The sequence below is a fragment of the Nerophis ophidion genome, linkage group LG03 (genome assembly GCF_033978795.1).
Source record: "Nerophis ophidion isolate RoL-2023_Sa linkage group LG03, RoL_Noph_v1.0, whole genome shotgun sequence".
In the NCBI taxonomy this organism is placed as follows: Eukaryota; Metazoa; Chordata; class Actinopteri; order Syngnathiformes; family Syngnathidae; genus Nerophis; species Nerophis ophidion.
In genome coordinates this window covers 76,784,944-76,805,579 of record NC_084613.1, presented here as the reverse complement: position 1 = coordinate 76,805,579, position 20,636 = coordinate 76,784,944, and the positions used below count along the sequence as shown (strand labels likewise).

The 20,636-nt window shown below is 39.0% G+C and overlaps 1 protein-coding gene across 2 annotated transcripts in view; it reads right to left on the bottom strand.

The window, feature by feature from the left end:
• LOC133550056 (protein LBH-like) overlaps positions 1-15,971 on the bottom strand; it is a 34,794-nt gene extending 18,823 nt beyond the window's left edge. The window contains exons 1-2 of one of the 2 annotated variants that reach the window (XM_061896079.1): positions 15,737-15,971; positions 15,637-15,672 (exon numbers count right to left, since the gene is read on the bottom strand). The gene's annotated coding sequence lies outside the window, so the exon portion shown is untranslated. The remainder of the gene's footprint in view (positions 1-15,636; positions 15,673-15,736) is intronic. The other variant, XM_061896078.1, reaches the window with a different exon arrangement.
• Between the last annotated feature and the right edge of the window lie 4,665 nt (positions 15,972-20,636).

The window sequence follows — 20,636 nt, the reverse complement described above, 5'->3', positions numbered from 1 at the left end:
AATTAGGAGCCTTTGTTTAAAAGACAAGTTGTGTTCTATGTTCACTATTTTATTTCAGGACAAACTTGCAATAAGAAACATGTTTAATGTACCTTTTAATTGTTTTTGTTAGAATAAAGCCAATGTAATTTTTTTTGTGGTCCCTTTATTTAGAAAAAGTACCGAAAAGTGTCTAAATACATTTTGGTACCGGTGCCAAAATATTGTAATTGGGATACTACTTGAAACACATGCTAGCAATGCTCGTAATAAATATTTTTAAGAAGTCTTGATGGGATTGTTGCACCAGAAAGTGAGAAGCTATGAATAAGATATTAACAAGTAGAATAATACGAGTCAAGAAAGAGGACAACATAACGGTGATTTGCTGATGTGTAGCCAGGGAGATATGTAAGGGGAGGGTGGATCGAGTCATGTGTCAAAAGCTACCAAAGCTAGTATCAAGTACAGTGTGTGATCGATAAGAGAGTGAACAAATTCAGTCTTATGTACCTTTGGTTGAAAATGACAAAAATGCATGGAATAAGTCCCTGGACACAGAAACAAGAAGTGAATCATTTAGCCTCGGTTTTGCCACGATAAATCAAATCAATGCTACAAAATTCCCTGCGACTAATCGATTATTATGACCAGAACAGACCAGAAAAGCATTTCATTTCTTACACTGTCACAGTTCTTATGATTAAACCCCCCCCTAAAAAAAGACAAAAAGCAGAAAGCCCAAGTCTGAAAACCATGGAAGTTATGTTTCGAGGTCTAGCCTGGGCTTTGTTCTTATTGCAATGCAGAGCTACAGACTGTTGCACGGCATCAGTCATTGTGAGAGTGTGATGGGTGGGGAGGTGGTTTAGGGGGGTGCGCTTTGGTATTTGACTGGGGAAGGAACTCTATGCACTCTTGTTCTACTCTTGTTCCAATCAAAACTTTCCATTTTAGCGTGGCACAAGGTTGTTTATGTGTTGGGCTGGTTGGGATAGTAAAGCTCCAGAAACAAAACAAAAAGAGATGACATTGTGCAGCCCGATTTCTCTTGTGATGCTCTGAGGCCTTCTCATGCAGTCTATTTAAAGCGTGTGGTCGATGGCCACAAGCTTTAACGCTTATATGCTTGCTTTATAGGATGAGATAAACAGTACGCGACGAGACATTTCACCGGTTCAATATGGAGATTTGCTCGACCTACATTAAATCTCAAAACACGCTTATTTCAGGGCACGGCGAGGTTGTGATTAAGACGTCTTTGAATTTAGTACAATTACATAAATCCTAAGGGTGTAACGGTACACAAACATTTCGGTTCGGTACGTACCTCAGTTTAGAGGTCACGGTTCGGTTCATTTTCAGTACAGTAAGAAAACAACAAAATATACATTTTTTGGTTATTTATTTACCAAATTTGTAAACACTGGCATAACACATACACACAGGGTCCATTGCCAGGGTTAATGTGATCAACATTTATAAAATAAAAACCAAATATTAGGCTCAGAATGGTTTCTTAAAACCTTTCTACATATAAAGTGCTTTTTTTGATTGATTGAGACTTTTATTAGTAGATTACACAGTACAGTACATATTCCGTACAATTGAGCACTAAATGGTAACACCCCAATAGGTTTTTCAACTTGTTTAAGTCGTAGTCCACATTTATCAACATTAAACTGCCTCCAGTTGTTGCTCAGAAGAAATAAAATGACAAAACTTTTCTTCTACATATAAATAGCGCAACATTAATCAGTTTCAAGTCAACTCAGCCACAGATTAACTTTTATCTTTCACCCCCCCAGCCTGGCTAATTTGGTAGTATGAGGATATATGGGCTTATTGTTCTTCCACCATAGAAGTGGGTCAAAATCTAGTTTTAATGCAATACAGCAACCTCCCGCGACCCCGAATGGGACAAGCGGTAGAAAATGGATGGATGGATGGTCTTAAATGTGCTGCTATAAAAACATTTGTTATTGCTTTAGCCCTGCTTACCATGAATTGATTAACGTGGACCCTGACTTAAACAAGTTAAAAAATGTATTTGGGTGTTACCATTTAGTGGTCAATTGCACAGAATATGTACTGAACTGTGCAATCTACTAATAAAAGTTTCAATCAATCAATCAGGCCGAGGAGAAGCTGCTTGAATGCGGTGTTTGCACCACGTTCCTCCTCCTCTTCCTTAAAGCGAGATTGACTTGGGGGTGGTGCCGCTTCAAAGGGGTTAGCATGTTTGTAGTGTTGGCAGAAGCATACCCTACTGCTGCTGAACAATGTCGGCAAACCTCCGTCCTCCATTGTTGTATCGCACTGCGAAGCCAAAGTGTTCCCAAAGGGTAGATGTTAACGAGGCAGGTGGGTCTTCCAGCTCTGGCTTTTGCATGTTGTCCTCGCCCGGTCGCCGCTAGCCTGCAGAGTGTTGTGCCTCGCTCTGCATTTTTTACACAACGTGCGGTGCGCTAGCTAATATGTCCGTGTGGAAACTCGTTCGGTACACCTCCGAACCGAAACAGTTCAATACAAATACACGTACCGTTACACCCCTGATAAATCCTATTCGATTCGCCACACAACATTCAGCTCTAGCTTCTGAAGTAGACTATAAAGATGCCATTTATATAAAGCCAACAGACGGAAGACGCCAAACATTGATCACATCACGAAACCTGTCTGTCTTTGTCTCCTACTGTGACAAACAAAGAATGAACCAACAACACTACACAATGTAAGGTCTGATATATCTACAGCGGCATCAATCATTTCAAGGTAAATGGGAACTACCTAAAACATACCACCGGCGCTCCAAATGACTGACAGATCCAAGTAATTTAAAACAGTTAAACTACAAAACTGTCATGTAACAGCAGTCAGAGCACAAAATGAACAGTTTATGGGCGGGGTGTACATTACATGAGTCACTACAGTAAGAAGCAGCTGATGAACCCCTAAAGCAAAAGAAACTGGTTTTTAATCACTTTTTCCATACATGGTTACACACACACACACACACACACACACAAATGTTTTGCCTGCTAATGGAAAAAAGTGACATCCCAAGCAGGATACTGTTAAAAGAGTGAATCGTCTTCATTTCAAGTTACTAGCAGGGTAAACATTAGCCCAACATTTTAAAACTGCTCCAGAGGTCATACAGTAAAAACACAAAGACTTCAGCTCAGTGCAGGGGAGTCAAACCCACAACCCTTGGGCCGTATCAATAATAATAATCCGGCCTGCAAAATCCGTTTGCTAAATATAAAAATTTGCTGCATTTTTAAATGAAAGAAACTGCTGTTGTAAGTGTGTCAACGGGATGTCGCAAAAGCAATTCAAGTATAACCTACGCCACACATGACATCGTTTAATGATGACATGTCAGGTGACTTTGAGCGGCCTCGAGATTGGCTGCCGCTACTCCAATCAGCGCAGGGTCTAGTTCCTGTTGTAGCTCGGAGTACATGGCGACAATAGATGCACAATACCTTCTTTCATTGTAAATTATACACAACGAATAAAACAACGAATAAAATAACCAAACAGTAAGATGCAAAGACTTAAGTCAACTTGACCATTATCTTTGTAGTTAGAGTTTAATGTAGAGCTTCCAATTTTTTTAATGCACGATGCACCTGCCCAGAACTCCGTTCTAAAAATGCGTGTTTCTATATTTGTGTTTTTTCCATTTTATTTCATACTTAAATGTTAAGTTTGTAGTTATGTTACCTTGATTTCGGCCAAAAAGTCATTTTAATAACGGTTTTAATATACTTGTAATAATTGAATGAAGATAAATACATTTTTTGTGGCAGTATGCGGATTTCACCAATGCAGCGGTTTGAGAATTCAAAAACAGGAAGTGCTTATAGTTTAATGGCTTTGTAAAAACAGACAATGTCCAAGTTTATTGTATTTTTAAAACTGCACCATTTTTTTCCCCACAGAATTTTCAACAAACTTGAAGTGTTTTGCCAATCATTTAAAATATGTACATTTTCAGAATGTGCTTGTTCAATATTTAGCCTAAGTAAGACAAAACAAATCTGAAGTTTTCTTTTAGTTTCAATGCCATGATTTTACCAGTCCGGCCAATAAGGGAAAAGATTTTCCTCCACATGGCCTCTGAGCTAAAATTAGTTTGACACCTCTGACCTATAGAATTAATGCCACACATTTTTGCTTGATCTTTTTTCAAAATGTTATGCATAATGATAAGCAGCCCCCTTATTCCACATTGTTGCAGTACAGAACAGCAACACGTTGACACCAATGTCCAAACTAACTCATTTTACTTTAACGCTTATATTGCAGGAATGCTAGCTACTAGGGCTGCGAATCTTTGGGTGTACCACGATTCGATTCAATATCTATTCTTGGGGTCACGATTCGATTCAAAATAGATTTTTTTTTCCAATGCAACACAATTCTCAATTCAAAAACGATTTTTTCCCGATTTAAAAGGATTCTCTATTCATTCAATACATAGGATTTCAGCAGGATCTACCCCAGTCTGCTGACAAGCAAGCAGAGTAGTAGATTTTTGTAAAAAGCTTTTATAATTGCAAAGGACAATATTTTATCAACTGATTGCAATAATGTAAATTTAACTATTAAACGAACCAAAAATATGACTTATTTTATCTTTGTGAAAATATTGTACACAGTGTGTTGTCAAGCTTATGAGATGCGATGCAAGTTTAAGCCACTGTGACACGATTCTTTTTTTTTTATTTTTATAAATGTCTATTGATAATGTCAATGAGGGATTTTTAAATCAGTGCTATGCTGAAATTATAACTAATATTGATACTGTTGATAATATTCATATTTGTTTCACTACTTTTAGTTTGTTCTGTGTCGTGTTTGTGTCTCCTCACAATTGCTCTGTTTATTGCAATTCTGAGTGTTGCTGGGTCAGGTTTGGTTTTGGAATTGGATTGCATTGTTATGGTATTGTGTATTGTTTTGTTGGATTGATAAAAATATATATATATATAAATCTATTTAAAAAAAAAAAAAAAAAAGAATCGATTCTGAATCGCACAACATGAGAATCGCGATTCAAATTTGAATCGATTTTTCCCACAACCCTACTAGCTAAATAGCCCAAAAAGGTAATGGATGGCATGAGGTTCCACCGTAATAACTATAATGTATGCTTGACAGACATGCCAGCTTTATCATGTAAGATGTCATTTCATCCTTGAGCAGGATGCAGACGAGGGCGAGGCAGGCACAGAAAAAGCAGCAGAGGATGAAGAGGAGGAAGAGGAGATGGAGGGATGCTCGGGGAAGTGTGACAGTGAGGACCTGAGGAGAGGGAAGAAAGATAAACACTGGTGCCTTGCCAGTCATATTTCGACTCTGGGATTGTATAAACATCCTGCTTGGCTAAGAATAACAGAACATCTGCCTAATAAAACATAAAAGGCGGGTGGGGGCAATGAGGACAATGCTCAGAAAATAAATTGACAATGGTACAAAACAACATCCTCACAGTATCATCTATTACAAGTGTTCTCTCGTAGGCTGGCTGAAATGATGGAATATGTCATAGCTGTAGGAGTCACTAATTACTGGTCACACACATCTTGGTCAAATCATTTACCTTCTTAACCCAGTTAGGATGAAATACATCCGCTACAGGTCAGCAGGCAGGCAGACAAAAACAGCTTCAAGGGACAGGTCAAAGGACTTGTCCCCATTTTACTCATCCAGTATCTGTCCAAAAATTATGTGCAACGCAAGAGTCAAACGGTCACTGATTGTAATTATGGAATGCGGTTTTGTTTGTACCTGAAAGCGCAACCGTGTATGATCATATTACCTGAAAATGAACAATTATGTTGGCTTTTTTATTTCTATGAGACGGACTCTTATTATCACAATTTCTAATAGTTGTAAACATTTGACCAGACAGCATAACTTTAAACTGTAAAACAATTTGATGCAATTCATCTCGTGTTGGTCCGTAATTAAGTGCCTTTTTCACGGCATTACAAATTGATGCAGCTTTAAAACATACTTGAATTGATGTAGACCAGGGGTGCCCATTACGTCGATCGCGGAGGGTGTGTCAGTCGATCTCAAGCCAGGCATTAAAAAATAGACATAAAAATGAGCAATCATCAATCATACCAAGACTTCACTTTCGTCAGTTGTTTGACATTCTCGGCACCCGAGGATCTTGTGAGATGATGCTGGCTGCTGCGAGCTCATATTTAAGAAAAAAATCACTAACAGGGTGGACGCAGAGAAACACATTTTATTTCTAGAGACTCCGTACCTACTGTCAAAACCCTAAAGACCGACTGCACAGTTCCTGTCTTCACCATAAAAGACCTGTTTCATCCTGCCTGTGCTAACAAAATAAGAGTCTCAGAAAGCTAGCGTGCACAAGCTAGCAAGCTACGGAGTTTGATGCCAATGTATTTCTCCCCCGCCCTCAGCGACCGCTTTCTATCTTGCTTGCCCATCCGCACAGTCACTGACGTCACTCACCTGCTGCCAGACATTAAAGGACCACACACATATGCTACTCTCATAACAAAGTGTTTAAAAACGAGTATGCAAGTTGGACAAATGAGATGCCAAATCAAACCACTTTCATGTGGTATTGGACAGAAAGGAGGACTTTTTTTTTTTTCCTCCATTTGAAAATGCGGACGTTATCAGCAGCACTGTCTAATTCCAATCAATGCAAGTCATCAGAATCAAATACACCAACTTATATTCTTGTCTTCATGAAAGAAAGGAAACTGTGTTAAACACGCTTGTATTATCATTAAACACCATTAACTTAACAAAAATGTCTCTTTCATAAATACATAAATATAAATTATAAATAGGAATGAGGTAGATCTCCTCGACTTTGTCAATTGAAAAGTAGCTCGCCTGCAGAAAAAGTGTGAGCGCCCCTGATGTAGACAAAGTTTAGCTGCCTGACTTAAGCTAAAATGAGTTATTTTTTCACACAACTTTGTTTCATACTTGTTAAATAGCTGGCAAGGTATACACTAACACTCTCACAGAGACTGCGTCCGCATCCTCCCTCCAAAAGGTCAGACATTTCTCCGCTTTAAATGCTCGCGTATCAGATCTACTGCCATAAAAACAAGGTCCGCTTTGCAAAATGAGCAAGATATTCATGTTAACAAGAATAGGAGGAAATATCCTCAAACTTTACATCTCATCACTGTCTATGTTTGCAAGTGACCCACTTCCGGCCGGGAAAAGTACGAGTGATGACTTCACGTCGACGACAAATATATTTGTCGTCGACAACATTTGCTGTCAAACACAATTTCTTAACAAAAGTCAACAAATATTTTTGTCCACATTTGTTAGCAAATGTCAACAATATTGTTTGTCCTCAACATATGTAGACAGTGTTGACTAATCGTAGCCCTAAAATAGCAGATGTGTTAACATTACAGCCAATGTTTTAATTATAGTGCAATGGTGATATTACCGTTTCCTTAACCAATATTTTTGTTTATAAATAGTATCTACCGTATTTTTCGGATTATAAGTCGCAGTTTTTTTTCATTGTTTGACTGGGGGTGCGACATATACTCCGGAGCGACTTGTGTGAAATTAACACATTACCGTACATTCATCCATCCATTTTCTACCGCTTATTCCCTTTCGGGGTCGCGGGGGGCGCTGGCGCCTATCTCAGCTACAATTACCGTACAATATCAAATATTTATCTCATTCGCGGAAGAGACTAAGCAAATGTCAGCAATCGTCACACACACGTCAGCAATTGTCATACACACGTCAACCAATAAGAATTCGGCGGGGGAGGGTCATGGCAGAAGTGCACTGTAGGTCATGGGATGCTAACTGCTATTTGCTACTGCCGTAGCTATTAAAATGAATCATTTCAACGTTGGTGGTAACTTATAAAAACAGAGGGGTTGAACAAAAATGGCACCGAAAGGGAAATAATGTACTGCAGATTACAAGCTGAACGTAGTGAAATATGCAGCAGAAAACGACAAGAGGAAGCGGCGCATACCTTTGGAGTTGGCAGAGTTGTTTAGAAGAGACATCGAGGAAGAAGATTTCATGGGATTTATCGATTAGGAGTGACAGATTGTTTGGTAATTATATAGCATGTTCTGTATGTTATAGTTATTTGAATGACTCTTACCATAATATGTTACGTTAACATACCAGGCACCTTCTCAGTTGGTTATTTATGCGTCATATAACATACACTTATTCAGCTTGTTGTTCACTATTCTTTATTTTAAATTGCCTTTCAAATGTCTATTCTTGCTGTTCCATTTTGTCAAATACATTTCCCCCAAAAATGCAACTAATACTGCAGTTCGACGTATATATGTTTTTTTTTTCCTTCTTTATTATGCATTTTCGGCCAGTGCAACGTATAATCCATAAAATACGATATTATGTCTGCTGATGTAGCTCGTGTTTTTGCTGTCTGTCTTGTTCACCCCACTCCCTGGCCCCGTCTTCTTTCCATTCCCTCCTGATCCGGCCAAGTTGCGCCAAACATTAAATATATCAGAGCATTTGTTAAAAATATATAGAAATAATGCAACAGATAGGAGTATCCCACAATTGTCTGTAAATGACAACTTTAAAAAAATTAATTAATCCTAGGTTGTTGAAAGTCTGACCAAGGGACAATTTGCAGTCCGCTCAGCAGCTCATATTTTGTTGGCCAGCAACCTTTTAGATTAGAACACAAAAAAAACCTTGCCTAAATATTTCCAAAAATGGGACCTGACAAACAAAATGACTGACGACCTGTGCGTCTCAGTAGTGTATGTGGTCTTTGATGATTTTCTTGCGTACGGTTATGATGAACTCGTGTAAAAATGTCTTGCAAGATATGGTAAGTGTGTGTTCGCTAAAGCCCTCAAAAAACGTTTTAGTTAGCGGAATAGTGAAGTGAATTGAATTATATTTATATAGCACTTTTTTCTCTAGTGACTCAAAGCGCTTTACATAGTGAAACCCAATATCTAAGTTACATTTAAACCCGTGTGGGTGGCACTGGGAGCAGGTGGGTAAAGTGTCTTGCTCAAGGACACAACGGCATTGACTAGGATGGCGGGAGCGGGGATCGAACCTGCAACCCTCAAGTTGCTGGCACGGCCGCTCTACCAACCGAGCTATACCGCCCCAAATATATATGAGAATAAAAAAAAATTAAGGATACCAAGGGGGGTTGAATTATATATTACATTAATTTACTCAGCTTTAACAAAGCTAAGATGTGGATGTTTTGTTCAGATAGTTTAGCATGTATTTGTTTTACTATAATGTAATAAATGCATCTTTTAATGTTTGTCCATCACTGGAAAACTTTGGACACCTCTGATGTATTCTAGCAACTTGTTTTTCTGATCTATAATTAATGTGGGGCAGCTTTATTTCAAATGTGACGCTATTGCCATCTATGAATACATGAGCATTTATCTTGGCCTTAATTTTGTACATGTACCTAAGAGTTTATGAACTTTTAGACCCCAGGAAGAAAAGCTCCTATTGCAGCAGTCATTGGAAATTGTATTTATTTTTAGGTCATATCTAGTGACTTTTATAATCCAAAAGGTGACCATGATGAAACACCAACAGTATTATCAGCGCAGCGTCAATACAGGTAGTGAGGGTGCCATTCGCTCATTTCCCCATCGCTAGTCCTCATCAGACTTATTTGATGCTCACTCAACTCAAGTGTTTGGCTTGATTTGCTCGTGTTACAAACTACATTTTTGTGTGACTTTCGAGGCATATTAAGGTCAAGTCATTGATTAAAGCTCTCGTCTAGTCTTTCAACACATGCTACACCAGCTTTACTTTAATCTACAGGTACGTCGGTCAACCAGTTTTAAGACACCTGGCAGCTTAGAGTAAGATGTCATTGAAGTATCAGAGGACTATAAATCAGTTTGGGCCTTTTACGAGTACATGCGTCATCAATCTAAGCCTATATGGGGTAATTGTAATGTGGCTTTGACTAAAACTTGGTTAAGTTAGTTCATGCAAAAACATCATGGCTCATTTATCACAATAATAAAAACTTACTTTTAGACATTGTACTGATCAGTCAGGACAGATGAGACACTGACCATTTTGTAGGCCTTTGTTAGACTATGTGGCGCCAAAACAATAGATTTATAATGATATTTTAACAGCATTAAGTGCCCAAAACTCTCCTCACTCGTTTGCCTGGTCGCTTTTCAAGACATGATGCTGCCTCTGACCTGGTCCTGCATCAATGAGCCTGCCCTGTGTACACGACCACTTCAACATAAGGCTTTGCTACACATGAGGTATTGACAGACAGATATTTTGAGCACATAAATAATAAATGAATTATTTTGTGACGGGTTCAAAAGTCTTCTAATTCGCTTGCTGACATGTGGGGTATCAAATTGCAAAATTTCCCGTTGTATAATTATGTTAAGCAATTATTCATCTACTTGGTAATATGTGGTTACATTTTGTTGGAACAGAAAGGGGACAAAAAGTAGAAATGGATGAATGGAAGAATAATAAAAGGATGGCAAAGTAACAAAATACATTTTCAAATAATTTCCTTATTCTCTATTACATACAATATTTTCAGCAAAATAGTCAAAAAGCAAAAACTACTAGAGGCTCTGATTTTAATTGTTTTTTTTATCCTTAGTGTTCCTGTGTCCAGAGGCTTATTTCCCAAGTTTCTAAAATATATATAAAAAAATAAAAAATACTGATATCACTGGAGTATATAACATATTTGCAATGTTACTGTCAATATTTGTATCGATCCACTCACCTCGGTTTACATAGCATGCTTAGCTATTCCTCGTGCATGTAAAAAAATGTACTAGGATTGGAGACTTAAGTGGCTTTGAAGTTTACACTTTGGAGGGATGTTAGCCTCAAGCAAAGGCGATTGCTCCGCTGCGCTGAATACTTCCGCACGCATTATCACGATATGGTTATAGTATAAGTTTATTTTTGAACATGCATACTTACAATATGATACATCATAATTTACATGTTCTCATTTACATTTCCGAAAAATAATCAGAAGCAAAAATTATCCTACCCCTTTTGCAATTGACATATGGTCAAATTTTGTAACAATTTGCATCAATTAATTTTAAATACAAAAAAAAAGTTCAAGTTCATCAAAATTCTTATTTTTTGTACTTTGAACAGCCTCTTCAAGTGGGTCGATCATATCAGTACATTGACTTAATTGCATGCCATCATTTGATTCTACATACTGACATGCCAAAGTTTTTAAGTGTTGCATGTGCATGCAAAAGTTTGTTAAAATTTACTCTAAGGTTATATTTCTCCATTTGTTAAGAATTGTTTTATGTTCTTGGGTCGCAGTTTATAGTTTGCTTTGAGCCTAATTTTAGCTGTTTGCAAATGCACCAAGTCATTAATAGCATTAAGAACTTATCGTGGGACAAAATGTATATTGTCTATACAACGCAACTCTAAAGACCTTAAAATGGCGCCGGAAAAACTACCAACAATTTAGCCAGTCTGCACGTTAGACTTTTTCATGTCCCACTCAATATTACACTACATCAGACATCTTATTGGATATAAAGTGTATAAAAATCCTGATTTTGAGCTGCACACTGTCAAACAACAAATGAGTATCAAAATTACAGACCCAGTAGGGCAGGACATCCGTCCATCCATCTATTTTCTACCGCTTATTCCCTTTGAGGTAGCGGGGGGCTTTGGCGCCTATCTCAGCTACAATCGGGCGGAAGGCAGGGTACACTCTGGACAAGTCGCCACCTCATCGCAGGGCCAACACAGATAGACAACATTCAGACTCAAATTCACACATTAGGGCCAATTTAGTGTTGCCAATCAACCTATCCCAAGGTGCAGGACAATTCAACTAAATTGTTCTAGGAGCCGCATTCCCAAAAAGCCAAGACCAGGGGGCCAGACTTTTTCCACAATTCTTATTTTTATACAGCATCCTCTGCTTTTGCTCCATGTCTTTTGTTAAAGTTACACACATATGAAAATAGCCCTGTTAAGCAAATTACAAGTGTCCACTGCAGTGGACGCTGGCCTTTAGGAGATTTTGGTGTCAATGCAAGGTTCTGCCAAAAACTGCTGCAAGTTCAGCCATGAATTCTTAAAAACACTAATGTGTTAAAGTCCAATGCTTTAAACTGAGCTCGGGAGGCCGACAGTTGAACAAGGCTACCTTATGGATGGCAAACTTGCAAATGTTAGAATGTTGAAACATTGTATGATATCAAGTGTGTATGCAAACAAAAAGGGAGCTTCCGGTGCCCACATTAAAGATGCAACATGCAGGCAGTCTTTAACTCAGTCGGTTTATGGTTTTACAAGATGGAACGAAACATAACCCACAAACCGACAGCTCAAACAAAACAAGTGTGTTTACAGTATAGCAAAACTTCCTGGAAGCAGAATAGGCATGCAAAAAAAAAAAAAGTACCTTTCCAAAAACAAAAAAACTACTTACACATCCTCTCTCAGGAAGGATGTTCACCACATAGACACAAAATCTCAAAATAAACATCCACTTTCATGTCAAGATGAATTAAGGTAGTGGAAGTGGAAGAGAGAAGTTAATGGGCAAAAATTGCCATTAAAGGCCTACTGAAACCCACTACTACAGACCACGCAGTCTGATAGTTTATATATCAATGATGAAATATTAACATTGCAATACGGCCGGTTTAGTTTACTAAATTGCAATTTTAAATTTCCCGCGAAATATCCTGTTGAAAACGTCGCGGAATGATGACGCGTGCACGTGACGTCACCGGTGGTAGTGGACATGTTCTTACAGCCCGATACAAGCTATAAGTAGTCTGTTTTATTCGCATAATTACACAGTATTCTGTACATCTGTGTTGCTGAAGCTTTTGCAATTTGTTCAATTAATAATGGAGACTACAAAGAAGAAAGACTTAGGTGGGAAGCGGTGTATTGCAGCTGACTTTAGCAACACAAACACAGCTGGTGTTTCCTTGTTTACTTTCCCGAAGGTGAAGCTTTACTATGGAACAGAGCTGTCAAGCGAACATGGATCCCGACCACATGTCAACCGGCAGGTTTGGGTGAGAAAATTGTGCTAATAAATCAGCTCTTACCGTAGACATGAGCGGAGCTTGCGCCCTCCAGCAACTGCGGACTATTACCTCCTCCCACCGGAGACACTGGCGGTCACCACACCCCTCCGACTTTTAGGTACCATATAATCTCACTAAAACACTAGTAACACAATAAGCAGATAAGGGATTTTCCAGAATTATCCTAGTAAATGTGTCTAATATAGGTAAAATAGGGACGATGTAGCGCAGTGGAAGAGTGGCCGTGCGCAACACGAGGGTCCCTGGTTCAATCCCCACCCAGTACCAACCTCGCCACATCCGTTGTGTCCTGAGCAAGACACTTCACCCTTGCTCCTGATGGGTGCTGGTTAGCGCCTTGGATGGCAACTCCCTCCATCAGTGTGTGAATGTGTGTGTGAATGGGTAAATGTGGAAGTAGTGTCAAAGTGCTTTGAGTACCTTGAAGGTAGAAAAGCGCTGTACAAGTACAATCCATTTAATATCTGAATCGCTCCAACTGCGCTCGCCTTTTTTGTGTTTTGTTTTCTAGTCCTTCACTCTCACTATCCTCATCCACGAATCTTACATCCTTGCTCAAATTAATGGGGAAATCGTCACTTTCTCTGTCCGAATCGCTCTCGCTGCTGGTGGCCATGATTGTAAACAATGTGAGGAGCTCCACAACCGGTGACGTCACGCGCACATCGTCTGCTACTTCCGGTACAGGCAAGGCTTTTTTATTAGCGACCAAAAGTTGCAAACTTTATCGTGGATGTTCTCTACTAAATTCTTTCAGCAAAAATATGGCAATATCGCGAAATGATCAAGTATGACACATAGAATGGACCTGCTATCCCTGTTTGAATAAGAATCTCTCATTTCAGTAGGTCCATTCTATGTGTCATACTTGATCATTTCTCGATATTGCCATATTTTTGCTGAAAGGATTTAGTAGAGAACATTGACGATAAAGTTCGCAACTTTTAGTGCTGATAAAAAAGCTTTGCCTTTACCGGAAGTAGCAGACAATGACAGCACAAGGGTGAGGGCTCCTCACGTCCTCACGTTGTTTTTAATGGGAGCCACCAGCAACAAGAGCTATTTGGACCGAGAAAACGACAATTTCCCCATTAATTTGAGCGAGGATGAAAGATTTTGTGGATGATGATATTGATAGCAAAAGACTAGGAAAAAAAAAATTAAATTAAAAAGGCGATTGTATTGGGACGGATTCAGATTTTTTTAGTCACATTTACGAGGATAATTCTGGGAAATCTCTTATCTTTCTATTGTTTTGCAGTGTTGTATGTCCCACTCTCTCTTGTGGAGGGGTTCCGGTCCGATCCGGTGGCCATGTACTGCTTGCCTGTGTATCAGCTGGGGACATCTCTGCGCTGCTGATCCGCCTCCGCTTGGGATGGTTTCCTGCTGGCTCCGCTGTGAACGGGACTCTCGCTGCTGTGTTGGATCCGCTTTGGACTGGACTCTCGTGACTGTGTTGGATCCATTATGGATTGAACTTTCACAGTATCATGTTAGACCCGCTCGACATCCATTGTTTTCCTCCTCTCCAAGGTTCTCATAGTCATCATTGTCACCGACGTCCCACTGGGTGTGAGTTTTCCTTGCCCTTATGTGGGCCTACCGAGGATGTCGTAGTGGTTTGTCCGGCCCTTTGAGACACTAGTGATTTAGGGCTATATAAGTAAACATTGATTGATTGATTAAATAGTACCTGATAGTCGGAGGGGTGTGTCTACGGGTGTCTTGAGGCTAGTCTCTTAGGGAAGTTGACGACAGCTGCATGGACAGCGGAAGCTCAGCTGATCTCAGTTAAAAGGCGACTTTTTACCACAATTTTATTACCGAAACCTGCCGGTTGACAAGTGTTCGGGAACCATGTTCGCTTGACCGCTCTGATCCATAGTAAAGCTTCACCTCCGGGAATTTTAAACAATGAAACACTGTGTGTGGCTAAAGGCTCAAGCTTCCCACCTCCATCTTTCTACTTTGACTTAATTGAACAAATTGCAAAAGATTCAGCAACACAGATTTCCAGAATACGGTTTAATTGCGCGATGAAAAGAGACAACTTCTAGCCGTGTGTGGTGCTGCGCTAATTTTTCCTAACAGTCCGTGACATCACACGTACAAGTCATCATTCCGCGACATTTTCAACAAGAAACTCAGCGGGAAATTTAAAATTGTAATTTAGTAAACTAAAAAGGGCCGTATTGGCATGTGTTGCAATGTTAATACGTCATCATTGATATATAAACTATCAGACTGCGTGGTCGGTAGTAGTGGGTTTCAGTAGACCTTTAAAGGAGGATGGCAGCATCATCTTCCCTCATCCAAAATGCAATGCACCTGCAGCATTACACAGCAAGGTCCTGGAAGGAAGTTAAAATGTTTCCCTGGAACAAGGTGCATTACAAACAAGGTGGCCCTTTGAAATGTATCTATCTTCAAAGACACAATTCAAGCTAGTTTTACCGTAAGGCAGCCATATTGGGGTTAATTAACAAATGTTCCTGCATTCATTGCATCTTACCTGTTGTTGGTTTATTTGACGGTTATCTCAAACACACTAAAAAAAAAAAGTCCACTTTTATAAGCATATTGAATGAAAGAAACAATACGAAAGAACTCACCTGATTAGTCCGAGGAAATATTCATGAATCACACCTGCTGTCAATTCGGCTAATTAGGTGGTAAGAGTTAAGGTTGGGTTTCGACTTTGGCTTTCCTTTTCTTCTCAAAAAGCGTCCAAACTGACGTTTAAACGGGGAAAATGAAGCACTAAATGACAGAAAAAAGGAGCTTCTTAAGTCCGCTGGCGTCGTCTGCTGTTCGCCAACACTTGTGAGGACTTTTTATCCTGGAGGCGTGTATTTGCTGGGCCAACGGGACACGCCCCCTTCTAGAAATTTACTCAATGGCACTCGGCCCCGCCCCCTTTCCTCCACAAAGCCAATCAGAGCGCGTCATGGTGATGACGTCAACCCCGGCCGCCACCGCACATCATATCGCATTAGTTTTGACGTTTAGGTGAAGATGCTGCAGCACGGTGCAATCAATTATATCGTCTTTAAAAAAAAATAAAAAAATTTGGGAATGACAATTTGGTTTGTTGACGTCAAATGTATGAAAGGAATTTATTCCCCAACGAGGAAAGGGCCATTCATAAATATCTTTCCAAGGGCATGTCATCATTTTCATCTTTTCCATTCACAAAAAAAGCAAAAAGCAGCTTTTAAGTATCGTCATATAAACATATGAAGATGACGTCATCAAAAAATATAAATAATCCAAGCTAGTGTCATAGTGTTGCAAGCTTGACCTTCACGCCCAATAACCTACAGTGTTCTCCTCTCCCTGATGCAGCCTGCAAGTGGTTAGACAGGCCATGTGCACACACTTTTTTTTTTTTTTTTTTTTGGCTAAAAAGGCAGCAGATCTCTACTGCCATCGTGAGGTTATTTTATTCATAGAAGCAGATTAAAGGCCTACTGAAACCCACTACTACCCACCTACGCAGTCAGATAGTTTATATATCAATTATGAAATATTAACATTGCAACACATGCCAATACGGCCTTTTTAGTTTACTAAATTGCAATTTTAAATTTCCCGGGAGTTTTTTCTTGAAAACGTCACGTAATATGAGCGCTGCGCACACACACAGCTAAAAGTCGTCTGCTTTAACCATATAATTACACAGTATTTTGGAGATCTGTGTTGCTGAATCCTTGGCAATGTGTTCAATTAATATTGGAGAAGTCAAAGTAGAAAGATGGAGTTGGGAAGCTTTAGCCTTTAGCCACACAAACACATGGTGATTCCTTGTTTAAAATTCACAGAGGTGAAACTTTACTATGGATCACAGCGAACATGGATCCCAACCGAATGTCAAGCAGCAGGTTTCAGTGAGAAAATTGTGGTAAAAAGTCGCTTCAGCAGAGCTTGTGCCGCCCATAAAGCTGCCGTCGACTTCCCTGAGACACTGGCCTCAACACACCCGTGGACACACACCTCCGACTATCAGGTACTGTTAAACTCACTAAAACACTAGCAACACAATAGAAAGATAAGGATTTAGCCAGAATTATCCTAGTAAATGTGTCTAAAAACATCAGAATCCGTCCCAATGCAATCACGTTTTTTTTTTCTAACTTGTTTTTTTTTTTTCTAGTCCGTCACTATCAATATCCTCAAACACGAATCTTTCATCCTTCCTCAAACTAATGGGGAAATTGTCGTTTTCTCGGTCTGAATAGCTGTTTTTGTTGGAGGCTCCCATTAAAATCAATGTGAATATGTGAGGAGCCATCAACATGTGACGTCATCGTCTGCGACTTCCGGTAGAGGCAAGGCTTTTCTCTTAGCACCGAAAGTTGCGAACTTTATCGTGGATGTTCTCTACTAAATCCTTTCAGCCAAAATATGGCAATATCGCGAAATGATCAAGTATGACACATAGAATGGACCTGCTATCCCCGTTTAAATAAGAAAGTCTCATTTCAGTTTATTTAAACGGGGATAGCAGGTCCATTTTATATGTCATACTTGATCATTTCGCAATAATGCCATATTTTGGCTGAAAGGATTTAGTAGAGAACATTCACAATAAAGTTTGCAACTTTTGGTCGCTAATAAAAAAGCCTTGCCTTTACCGGAAGTAGCAGACGATATGCGCGTGATGTCATGGGTTGTGGAGCTCCTCAAATCCGCACATTGTTTACAATCATGGCCACCAGCAGCGAGAGCGATTCGGACCGAGAAAGCGACAATTTCCCCTTTAACTTGAGCGAGGATGAAAGATTTGTGGATGAGGAAAGTGAGAGTTAAGGACAAGAAAAAAAAAACGAGGGCAATGGGAGCGATTCAGATGTAATGAGACACATTTACTAGGATAATTCTGGAAAATCCCTTATCTGCTTATTGTGTTACTAGTGTTTTAGTGATATTATATGGTCGTTCCTGTACAACCTGAAGGTCGGCCCCGCACCTCTCCCGTCCAAAGGCAAAACATAGTAACTCACTTCTAGCTGATTTTGAGAAAACAAAGGAAATTCAATCTATCTTGATGTTGTCTTACAAAGATCTACAAAGTCATCAAACGTATAGATGTTTTCTTGAGCTTTCATTTTGTTGCCGATTGAGCCATGGATTGAATCTGCTCTCATGAACGTCTGCCCTTTCTCCAGATATTTGATCACAATCTCGGGTGGGCCCCATTCTGCGTTTGCACATTGGGCAAGAGCCGTGTACAGCGTCCAGTTTTTATTTTGACCTCCACAGTTATCTGCCCAAAAGAGTATGCAAGGGTAAGAATCAAGAACAATACATTTAATGAAGGTGCTTGCAACGTCCTGGGCCAATCTTCCAAATATCCCCTGGTGCCATAATATCACATAATCAGGTTGACCGTCGGCCCCCATTCGTGCAAATGTCTCATTAAGGACTGACAAAGAAGCTCCGATTGGTCCCTTGAGATACTAGGTTTTTCTGTTGTATCTACGCGGTTATGTGGTAGTTGCTAGGTCCTGCGATGCGCGTATAACAGCTTACTTACGGAAAAAAATTACAATATCGCATACACTAATGTAAAGCATATCACCTAGGAACTCCAAAATTATTATCAGCTCAGATTTGACCAACATTGAGTTACTGGGTTTTGCCTTTGGACGGGAGACCTTTCTTCAGCACCAGTCGACGGGTGGTTGGTGATGCCCATCTCTGCCCTTCACAAGGGACCCTCTTCGAAACACGATCTTTCGAAATGATCGCTGCATAATACACTGTACTTTGTGTGTGTGGTCCAATCCAACCGTGTTCGCTTGACATCTCTGTTCCATAGTAAAGCTTGACTGTCATATTTCGGGAATGTAAACAATGAAACACCAGCTGTGTTTGAGTTGCTAAAGCCAGCCGCAATACATCGCTTCCAACCTACAGCTTTCTTCTTTGATGTCTCCATTGTCCATTGAACAAATTGCAATAAATTCAGCAACACAGATGTCCAGAATACTGTGGAATTTCCCCGATGAAAACAGACGAACTAATAGCTGGGAACGATGCTGGGACAAAATGTCCCCAACAATCCATGACGTCACGCACACGCGTCATCATAGCGAGACGTTTCAGCCGGATATTTCGGCGAAAAATTTTAAATTGCAATTTAGTAAACTAAACCGTGTTGCAATGTTAATATTTCATCATTGATATATAAACTATCAGACTGCGTGGTCGGTAGTAGTGGGTTTCAGTAGGCCTTTAAATCAACACATTCCAAAAAGGCAGCCAGTATTTCAAAACTACAACTATGCCTCAAAATATACTGCAATGTATATATTATAGAAAAATATCATACAATATAATAATATCATATATCAGTATATATTATATACTGTATATATAATATGTAAATATTACATATATGTTATATTTTATATTGATACCATGGTCTAAGTCTAAGTCTAAGTCTAAGTCTAATGGATGTGTTGTATTTGTTTTTATTTTAAATTTAATAATGTGTATAGGTTGATTGGCAACACTAAATTGGCCCTAGTGTGTGAATGTGAGTGTGAATCTTGTCCGTCTATCTGTGATGAGGTGGCGACTTGTCCAAGGTGTACACCGCCTTCCGCCTGAATGCAGCTGAGATAGGCTCCAGCACCCCCCCGCGATCCCAAAAGGGACAAGCGGAAGAAAATGGATGGATGGATGGACATTAAAAACAATGATAATTCCATCCATCCATCCATTTTTTTTTACCACCTGCTTGTCCATGCCAAGGTATTAAATGATTAACATTTGTATTATCGTGTCCCCATTGTACATTGTATTGTTTATTTTATTATTTTTGTGTACTTAAGAAAATATTTTATGATTTTATGAATTAACTCAAGTTAAATGTAGTGTTTTTGTTATTATTTTTGGACTAATGTATTTAATTGAGCTACAAAGTAATGGAATTATTATTATTATTAATGATAAGATGAATTTACCGCAGTAATAATGCGAGAAAGGTACTTATTTTACGACATAGTTATTATTGTACACAGTGCACTGATTTTTTTTAAATGAATATTTCCAATTTTTGTATATTTGTAATGAAATTTACAATACAACAAATATTTAAAAAAAAAACACCATAGCTTGGATACAAGATTTAAGCTGCAAATTCAAATATTTTTCCTATAATAAAATATTAACAACACATGATACGAAGGGTATAGTCATTTTTATTGAGAATGTACACTTATACTCTACAGCAGTAGTTCTCAAATGGGGGTAAGAGTACCCCTGGGGGTACTTAAAGGTATGCCAAGGGGTACGTGATTTTTTTTTTAAATATTCTAAAAAATAGCAACAATTCAAAAATCCTTTATAAATATATTTATTGAATAATACTTCAACAAAATATGAATGTAAGTTCATCAACCGTGAAAAGAAATGCAACAATGCAATATTCAGTGTTGACAGCTAGATTTTTTGTGGATATGTTCCATAAATATTAATGTTAAAGATTTATTTTTTTGTGAAGAA